Raw genomic sequence first — 9,033 nt, forward strand, 5'->3', positions numbered from 1 at the left:
ATAATTTATAAATTATTATTATATCTTATATTACACTGCCCGACGTCTCCCTTCACCTACCCCTCTGTTGCCCATCCCCCAGAGAGGAAAATGAGGCGCTGATACCAAAGGCTTAAGTAGAAAGCAAATGTTTTGAGAATGATGATGGCAACAAATGTGCAAATGTGCTTGACACAATGGATGCATATATGGATTGTAATAAGAGGTGTATGAGTCCCCTATAAAATGATTTTTAAAAATAGAGATATATGTAGTAAGGGGGAATCGATCACAGGGAGCTACATATATCTCTATTTTTAAAAATCATTTGCACATTTGTTGCCATCATCATTCTCAAAACATTTGCTTTGTACTTAAGCCTTTGGTATCAGCGCTTCATTTTCCTCCTCCCTACCCGCACCCCTTCATGAACCCTTGATAATTTATAAATTATTCTTATTACTTACACTGTCTGACATCTACCTTCACCCACTTTTCTTTTGTCCATCCCCCAGGGAGGGGGTTATATGTAGATCCCCCTTTCTACCCCACCACCCCTCCACCCTCCTGGTATTGCCACTCTTACCACTGGTCCTGAGGGGTTCATCTGTCCTGGATTCCCTGTGTTGCCAGTTCCTATGTTACCAGTGTACACACCTGTGTTACCAGTGTACATCCTCTGGTCTAGCAGGATTTGAAAGGTAGAATTGGGATCAAGATAGTGATGGGGAGAAAGCATTTAAGAATTGGAGGAAAGTTGTATGCTTCATTGTTGCTACACTGCACCCTGACTGACTCATCTCCTCCTTGAAATGCTTCTATAGGGTATGGTCAGTTGCCTATAGATGTGCTTTGGGTTCCCACTCCACACTCCCCCTCATTCACAATGATATGATTTTTTTGTTTTTGATGCCTGATACCTGATACCATGTCCTTGCCTTGAGGGAGTACTTGAGTGGAGGCCCAAGGTCCATCTGCTTTCTCAATACTAAACCTATAAATAGATGCACATAGATCTATTTACCCATCATCATATATAAATATATTTAAATATGTACATGCCTGTATTTAGACCTCTATAAATGACCTTTGCCTCCTAGTTCTTTCCTCTCTTTCATTTTACTTTCCTCTTGTCCCACTATCATGCTCAGCCTTCATTTGGGTGTCAGTAATTCCTCTCAGTTACATTTCCCTTTAGAGCCCTGGTGGCATAGGGGGTTAAGGCCTTGGGCTACAGGCTGCAAGGCCAGCAGTTCAAAACCACCAGCCTCTCTGTGGAAGAAAGCCAAGGATTTCTAACAATGAGGATAAGAGAGTTACATTTCCCTTGACCAAGCCCTACCAGGCCTCCTACACACTCCTTGCCACCGATTTTGGATCACTTGTTGTTCCTTTGTCCCTGGGTTTGTTAACATCATTTCCTTTCCCCCACCTCCTCCTCTCCCAAGTCCCCCCGAAACCGTTGGTCCCATTGTTTTCTCCTCCACATTGTTTATCCTGCCTATCTTATCTAGATAGACTGTCAGAGATAATAACATGCACAAAAACAAGACAGAGCTAAACAAAGCAACAAAAGAAAACAAAACAACAACAGCAAACAATGACCTAAAAAAGAAAACCTGTTAATAGTTCAAGGTCTGTTTGGTGACATTTAGGAGTGTTTTCTGGTCAACTCTGATGGGGTGCCACGCCCTGGCCCCAAAGTCTATGTGTTAGTCCAGGTACACTAGAGAAACAAATCCATGGACACACACATATGTGTTAAGAAATAGATTTATATACAAGAGCAGTTGAACGTTGAGAAAACATCCCAGCCTAGTCCAGATCAAGTCCATAAGTCGATATTAGCCCATATGCCAAATATCAATCTATAAAGTCCTCTTCAGACTCACAAAACACATGCAATAACACCAAATGTAGAAGATCACAGGCCAGTGGTTAGAAAGTCTTTGGATCCAATAGCAATGGAAACATCTCAGTGCTGACAGGGGTCTCTGCATCAGGGTGGGTCTATGTGTCTTGTCAGCTGCTATGTCTCCAAGGGTGTGTGAGAGAGAAGTGTCTCCTGCCTCCAAGGAGGACATACTGGATTTCCCAAAATTCTCAGAAGGCCATGCCCACACAGAGGCCTCATTTTCTATGATCTGATTGACAAGCTAGACTCCCCACCTACACTCTTAATCCTCATATTGACAAAAAAGTATATATCTACCACAGTCTATTTTTGGTATTCCCTTGGGACTTAATTGCTCTTCTCCCCTTGTTGTTCTGTTACATGTCCTTAGTGTTTTGCTCTGTGAGGTGGGGTCAGATCATGCACAATTCCCACACTGTTTCTCCAGTGTTGTCCCCTGTAGGGCTATGGGTCAGTGAAGGATGATTTGTGTCATAGTGGAGGCGGCCATATGGTCCTCTCTGTGCATTGGCTGCTCTGAGCAGGGATATCGTCCTCAAGGCTTGGTGGGCCAGAATGGGCTCCACTCTCTCCTCCTGCCCCTTCATTTACTCCTGTGTGATCTGATAAGACATGTCCCTCTCCCTGAGCTGTAACTTCAGTGCTGTCCTCTGAAGTAAATTTTTCTGCGGGGAGGGAGAGGCTGTACACGTAGTTGGAATTGGAGCTGGCCCCTGAGACCTCTCTACTGTTTCCCTGCTTCATGCCAGTATGTTGCATTCACATCTTGGAGCACCGGATTGACGTCTGGTCCCTCTTTCCCTGTGGAGATATAAGTGATACCCTCCCCTTGGGTGGGTTAATGCCCTGTTTCCCCACTAGCCATTTCTTTCTTTTTTCTCTCTCTCTCTTTTTCCTCCCTCCTTTTTTGTTGGCTACCATATGTATCCCTGGATTTGGTCTGGCCCCTGCCATACTATCTGGACCTCACCCCAAGCATGTTTGTATACAGTAGCTTTTTTCCTATGCTCCTTTTGCAATTTATTTTAAGCTTACCTCAGTGGACTCATGTTGCACTTGTCTTTTTGTGCTTGGCTTACATCACTTAACATAATTTCCTTCAGTTCTTTGCATGCAGCTATGTGCTTCATGCATTCATATCTGCTTTTTAATGATGTGTAGTACTCCATTGTATGTATGTACCATGGTTTTTAAATCCGTTTGACAGTTGATGGAAATTTGGGTTGTTTCCAACTCTTTGCAATTGTGAACTGTGCTGCGATGAACATTGGAGCACAGATGTCTGGCTGTGGTTTGTTTCTTGCCTCTTCTGTGTATATGTCCAGTGGGGGATTGCTGGGTTGTATGGTAGTCCAATTTCCATTTGTTTTAGAAATTGCCAAATTGATTTCTATAGTGGCTGTACATACTTACAGGTCCACCAGCAGTAGACGAGAGTTCCTATCTCCCCACAAACCCTCCAATAATTTTTGCTTTCGGATTTTTTGAATTGGGCTATCTTTGAGGGTGTTAGGTGGTATCTCATTGTTAATTTGCATTTCTCTATGGTTATTGCTTGGGAACATTTTCTCATATGTTTATTGGCCATTCAGCTATTTACCTTTGTGAAAATTCTGTTCAGGTCCTTTGCCCACCACTTCAGTGGGGCAGTTAGTTTGGGGTTCTTTGTGGAAGCTAGCACAGTATTGTAGATTTTAGTAATAAGGCCTTTGTCTGATGTGTCATTGCTAAAGATGTTTTCCCAGTCGGTGGACTCTTTTATTACTATATTGGTGAATTCTTTCAATGTACACAGGAGTTTCATCTTCAGTATATCCCACTTGTCAATTTATGACTCATCCGTATTTGTGTCCTTCCCTATTTCCAATAGCCTATATAATCCCTGTGCCAAAGTTCTCAGGGTTGTCCCAATTCCCTCACTGATGGCCCTAATAATTTGGGGTTTTGCCTCAAAGTCTGTGATCCACAAGGGCTTATTCTTGTGCATGGAGTGAGCTAAGGGTCTTGCTTCATTTCTCTTCAGGTAGATAACCATTTTTTCTAGCACCACTTGTTGAGTAGGGCATCTGCTTTCCATTTGATATTTTGGAGGCTTTTATCAAGCATCAATTGTCTGTATGCTGATGATTTTATTTTGGGGTTTTCAGTTCTTTTCCAATCGTCTTAGTATCTGTCTTTATACCAATACCATGTGGTTTTGACCACTGTGGCTATGTATGTGATAAAGTCAAGTAAAGCAAGCCCTCCCACTGTGTCCTTCTTCTTGAGGGATTCTCTGCTAATTCTGAGCTTCTTCCCTCTCATATGAAGTTGGTAATCATTTTTTCCATTTCTTTGAAGAAAAATGAGAGCAATTGTTTTGGGATTGCTTTAAACGTATATAATGCCTTGGACAGAATTGACATCTTTACTATATTGAGTCTTCCAATCCACAAGCATGGGATATTCTTCCAATTGTTGAGGTCACTCTTGGTTTCTTGTAATAGTGTTCTGTAGTTTTCCTCATATAAATCTTTTGTTCTTTTAGTCAGGTGTATTCCTAGCCATTTCAACTTGTGGTTGGCTATTTTGAAGGGTACCACCATTTTGATCTCCTCTTTTTTGGTCTTATCCGATGTGTATAGTAGTCCAATAGACTTCTGTTTGTTCATCTTTTATCATGTCACTGTGCCATATTCCTCTATTGCTTTCAGTACTGTATTCCCCTTGATGAGCTTTTGCGCTTTTCCATATATAAAATCCTATCATCTGTAAATAATGATAGTTTCACCTCTTCCTTCACCAGGCAAATGCCTTTGATGTATTTTCTTCACCTGTTGCTGTCAGCTAAAAAAAAACCTCAGTAAGATGGTGCCTGGCTATCAAAAGATATAGAGTCCGGGGTCTTAAAAGCTTGAAGGTAAACAAGCGGCCATCTAGCTCAGAAGCAACAAAGCCCACATGGAACAACATATCAACCTGTGTGATCACGAGGTGTCGAACGGATCACTGAAGACAAATGGGTGCATAAGCAAATGTGGCGAAGAAAGCTGATGGTGCCCGACTACCAAAAAGTATAGCATCTGGGGTCTTAAAGGCTTGAAAGTAATCAAGCGGCCATCAAGCTCAGAAGCAACAAAGCCCACATGGAAGAAGCACACCAGCCTATGCAACCACGAGGTGTCGAAGGGATCAGGTATAAGACATCATCAGAACAAAAAATCTTACCATAGTGAATGATTGGGGGAGTGCGGAGTGGAGATCCAAAGCCCATTAGTAGGCCACTGGAGATCCCCTTGCAGAGGGGTCTCAGGGAGGAGATGAGCCAGTCAGGGTGCGATGTAACAACGATGAGAAATACAACTTTCCTCTAGTTCCTAAATGTTTCCTCCCTGCTCCCACTACCATGACTCGAATTCGACCTTGCAAGTCTGGCTAGACCAGAGAATGTACACTGGTACAGATAGGAACTGAAAATACAGGAAATCCAGGGTGGATGATCCCTTCAGGACCAGTGGTGTGAGTGGTGAAACAGGGAGGGTAAAGGGAGAATGGGTAGGAAAGGGAACCGATTAGAGGAACTGTGTGTGACCTCCTCCCTGGGGGACAGACAACCGAAAAGTGGGTGAAGGGAGACGTCAGACAGGGCAAGATATGACAAAATACCAATGTATAACTATCAAGGGCTTATGAGGGAGGGGGGAGCAGGGAGGGAGGGGAAAAATGAGGACCTAATGTCGGGGGTTTAAGTGGAGAGAAAATGTTTTGAGAATGATGTACAAATGCACTTTACACAATTGATGTGTGTATAGATTGCGATAACAGTTGTATGAGCCCCTAATAAAATGTTTTTAAAAAAAAACACCTCAGTAAGATGTTAAATAAGTGTGGGGACACAGGGCATCCTTGTCTAGTCCCCTTTTTCAGTGGGACTGTTTTGCCTTTTCTCCATTGACTACAACGTTGGCTGTTTGTTTTTCATATATAGCTTGTATTATCTTGAGAAATTTTCCTTCCATTCCTATCTTCTTGAGTGTCTTAAACAGGAATTGGTGTTGGATGTGGTTGAATGCTTTTTCCGTATCTACCAATATTATCCTGTAATTCTTAGTTTCTCATGTCAATATGGCAAATGATACTAATGGTCTTTTGTATGTTGAATCATCCCTGCATCCCTGGTATGAATCGCACTTGGTTATGGTGAATTATTTGCTTTATATACTTTTGTATTCTATTGGACAGTATTTAGTTAAGGATTTTTGCATCAATGTTCATTAAGGATATTGGTTTGTAGTACTCGATTCTTGTGGGATCCCTTCCCAATTTCGGTATCATAGTTATACTACCTACATACAAGGAGTTTGGTAGTTTGCCATCTTTTTGTTTGTTCTGAAAGAGTTTGTGTAGGATTGGTGTCAGTTCTTCCCTGAATGCTTAGTAGATTTCTCCTGTGAAGCCATCTGTTCCAGGGGATGATTTTTGTTAGTAATTCCTTGATAACCTTGTCTATTTCTTCTGTTGAGATTCTTGACGTCCATCGGGAATAGTCTAGGGAGGGATTGTCTTTTCCAAGAATTTGTCCATGTCTTCCAAGTTGTTGAATTCAATGGAGTACAGTCCTTCATAGTACTGTGTAATTATCTTTTTTATTTAATTCGGGTCTGTTGTAATGTCTCCTCTTTCATCCCTATTGAAATGTGCTCCCTCCTTTCTTTGGTTAGATTTTCCAGCAGTCTGTTGAATGTGTTTATCTTTTGAAAGAACCAACCTTAGCAGCATTAATTTTTTCCCATAATTTTCTTATTTTCCCTCTCACAAATCTCAGCCCTGATTTTTATTGTTTCTTTTCTTTTGCTATTAGTAGGATTGTCCTGTTGACTGTGCTCTAGTTGATGTAAATTTTGTGCTAGACTATCAGTCATAAGTCTCTCTTCCTTTTTTATGTGTGCATGTATTGCTATTAAACTTCCTTTGATAACTGCTTTTTCTGCGTCCGATAAGTTTGGTTTGTCTTGTTCTCATTCTTGTTGGTTTCTTGAAATTTCCTTATTTCACCTCTGATCTGGGCCAGTACACACTCTTTTTGCAATAGAGAGTTATTCATCCTCCAATTGTTTGCTCTTCTGTTCTTCATCTTGCTTTTGTTGATTTCCAGCCTAATGGCACAGTGGTCAGAGAGAGGTCTGTATGATATAATGTGCTTAAGTTTATACAGATTTACTTTATGGCCCAGCATGTAGTCTATCTTGGAATATGTGCCATGTGGACTTGAAAAGAATGTGAATTAATTTGTATTTGTATGAAAAACTCTGTAGATATCTATCAGGTCAAATTGTCTAATCGTAGTGTTTAGGTCTCTAGCCTTCTTGTTGAGTTTCTTTCCCTGTGATCTATCTTTCTCAGAGAGTGGTATACTGAAGTCACCTACTATAATTGTTAAGGTTGTGATTTCTTTTTCAGCTTTTGGAGGGTTTGGTTGATGTATTCAGCAGGTCTCTCGTTCAGGGAATATATGTTTAAAATGTTTAGTCATTCTTTGTCTACAGTTTCCTTGAGCATTATGTAGTGTACCTTCTTATCTCTTTTTATGGTTTGCACTTTGAAGTCAATTTTAACAGAGATTAAGATTGCAACCCCAGCTTTTATGGAATTGCTATTTGCTTGGTATGATTTTCTCCAGCCTTTGATTCTCAGCCAATTTTTGCCTATAGTATTGAGATGTGTCTCCTGTAGGCAGCAGATTGATGGATTGTTCTTGCTAAGCCAGTCTGCTCGGGTCAGTCTTTTTCGGGGGGTAGGGGACGGGCGAGTGAGCTTTTAATGCCTGAGTTCAGTCCACTGATATTCAGGGTTATTCCTCCTGTGGAATCTGTGATGTCATCTTATACTTTTTGTGTTGGGTGTTTCTCTACCTCCCTTATCAGTGTTTTTTGCATGTGTGCTTCATTCTTGACTTTTTTCCATCCTTAAGGCAATGCTATCTTGGGGGCTGTTTTCTCTTTTTTGTCTGCTGGGTGGGTTTGTTCTATGTGGTGGTCTCTTATTTATGCTTGGTGAGTGCTGTTCTTCTGCGCATACTGGGTCAGCAAGGATCTTTTGTAGGGCTGGGTTTCTTCTAACATATTGTTTGAGTTTTTCCTTGTCTGGGAAGACGCTTACTTCTTCACTTATCTTGATTTGGCTGGGTAGAGTATTCTTGGGTTTGCATTATTTTCCTTCAATTTTTGGAATATGTTAATCCACTTTCTCCTCTTCATAGTGTCCGCTGATAGGTATGAGCATATTCTTATTTGGGAAAACTTTATATGTGATTGATTGTTTTTCCCTAGCTGCTCTCATGATTTTCTCCTCTTGCTCACAGTTGGATAGCTAAAAAATATGTGCCTTGGTGACTTTGTTTTGGGATTCAGTCTAGCTGGTGTTCTTTCAGCCTCCTGAATGGTTGCCCGGTTTTCATTCATTAAGTTGGGGAAGTTTTCCTGCAAGAATTCTCTCATTATTGTTGCAGATGACTTCTTTTTTTGTGTCTTCCTCTGGTAATCCAGTTATTCTGCTGTCGTTCTTCTTCATAGCATCAGACATAGCTCTTCATTTTTCTTGAACTTCTCTGATGATCTTATTAGATTTTTGTTCACGTTTGTTAAAGTCTACTTGGCTGTCATCTAGGTCACTGGTGTGGTTCTTTGCCTCCTCCAGTTGATTGGCAAAGTCCATAAGTCTGCTACTGGTTTTTGTTATCTCTTCCCTAAGCTCTTGTATTTCTCTTTGGGGTATGAACTTTATCTTCTCTATCATTTCACCCTTTTTCTGTATTGTTTCCTTCATATCCTGTTTGACTCCAAGAAGCATTCTGAAAACTTCTTTCTGTGTCACATCAATGTCTGCTTCAATGCACGTCGTTAGGTTCAGGACATCTTCTGCCATTGCCTTTTTTTCCTCTTGCTTTTTTGTTTCTATTGCTTTTTTTTTTTAGGTCATTGGAGCCATTTTACAGGGAGCTGAAGAGCCCTGGCTCTCTCTGGGAGACTCGTAGGATGCTTCTTTGAATTGCCTACAGCTAATTTCACTATGGAATTGCCCTACCACTTTATCCTCCTGTGTTTACACTCTTTCCTTAGTCAACCAGTATTATGTATTTGGAGGGCAAGTTGGATGGTCCC

Source organism: Echinops telfairi, unplaced genomic scaffold (genome assembly GCF_000313985.2).
Source record: "Echinops telfairi isolate 266 unplaced genomic scaffold, ASM31398v2 ScPeMD7_6;HRSCAF=24_1, whole genome shotgun sequence".
In the NCBI taxonomy this organism is placed as follows: Eukaryota; Metazoa; Chordata; class Mammalia; order Afrosoricida; family Tenrecidae; genus Echinops; species Echinops telfairi.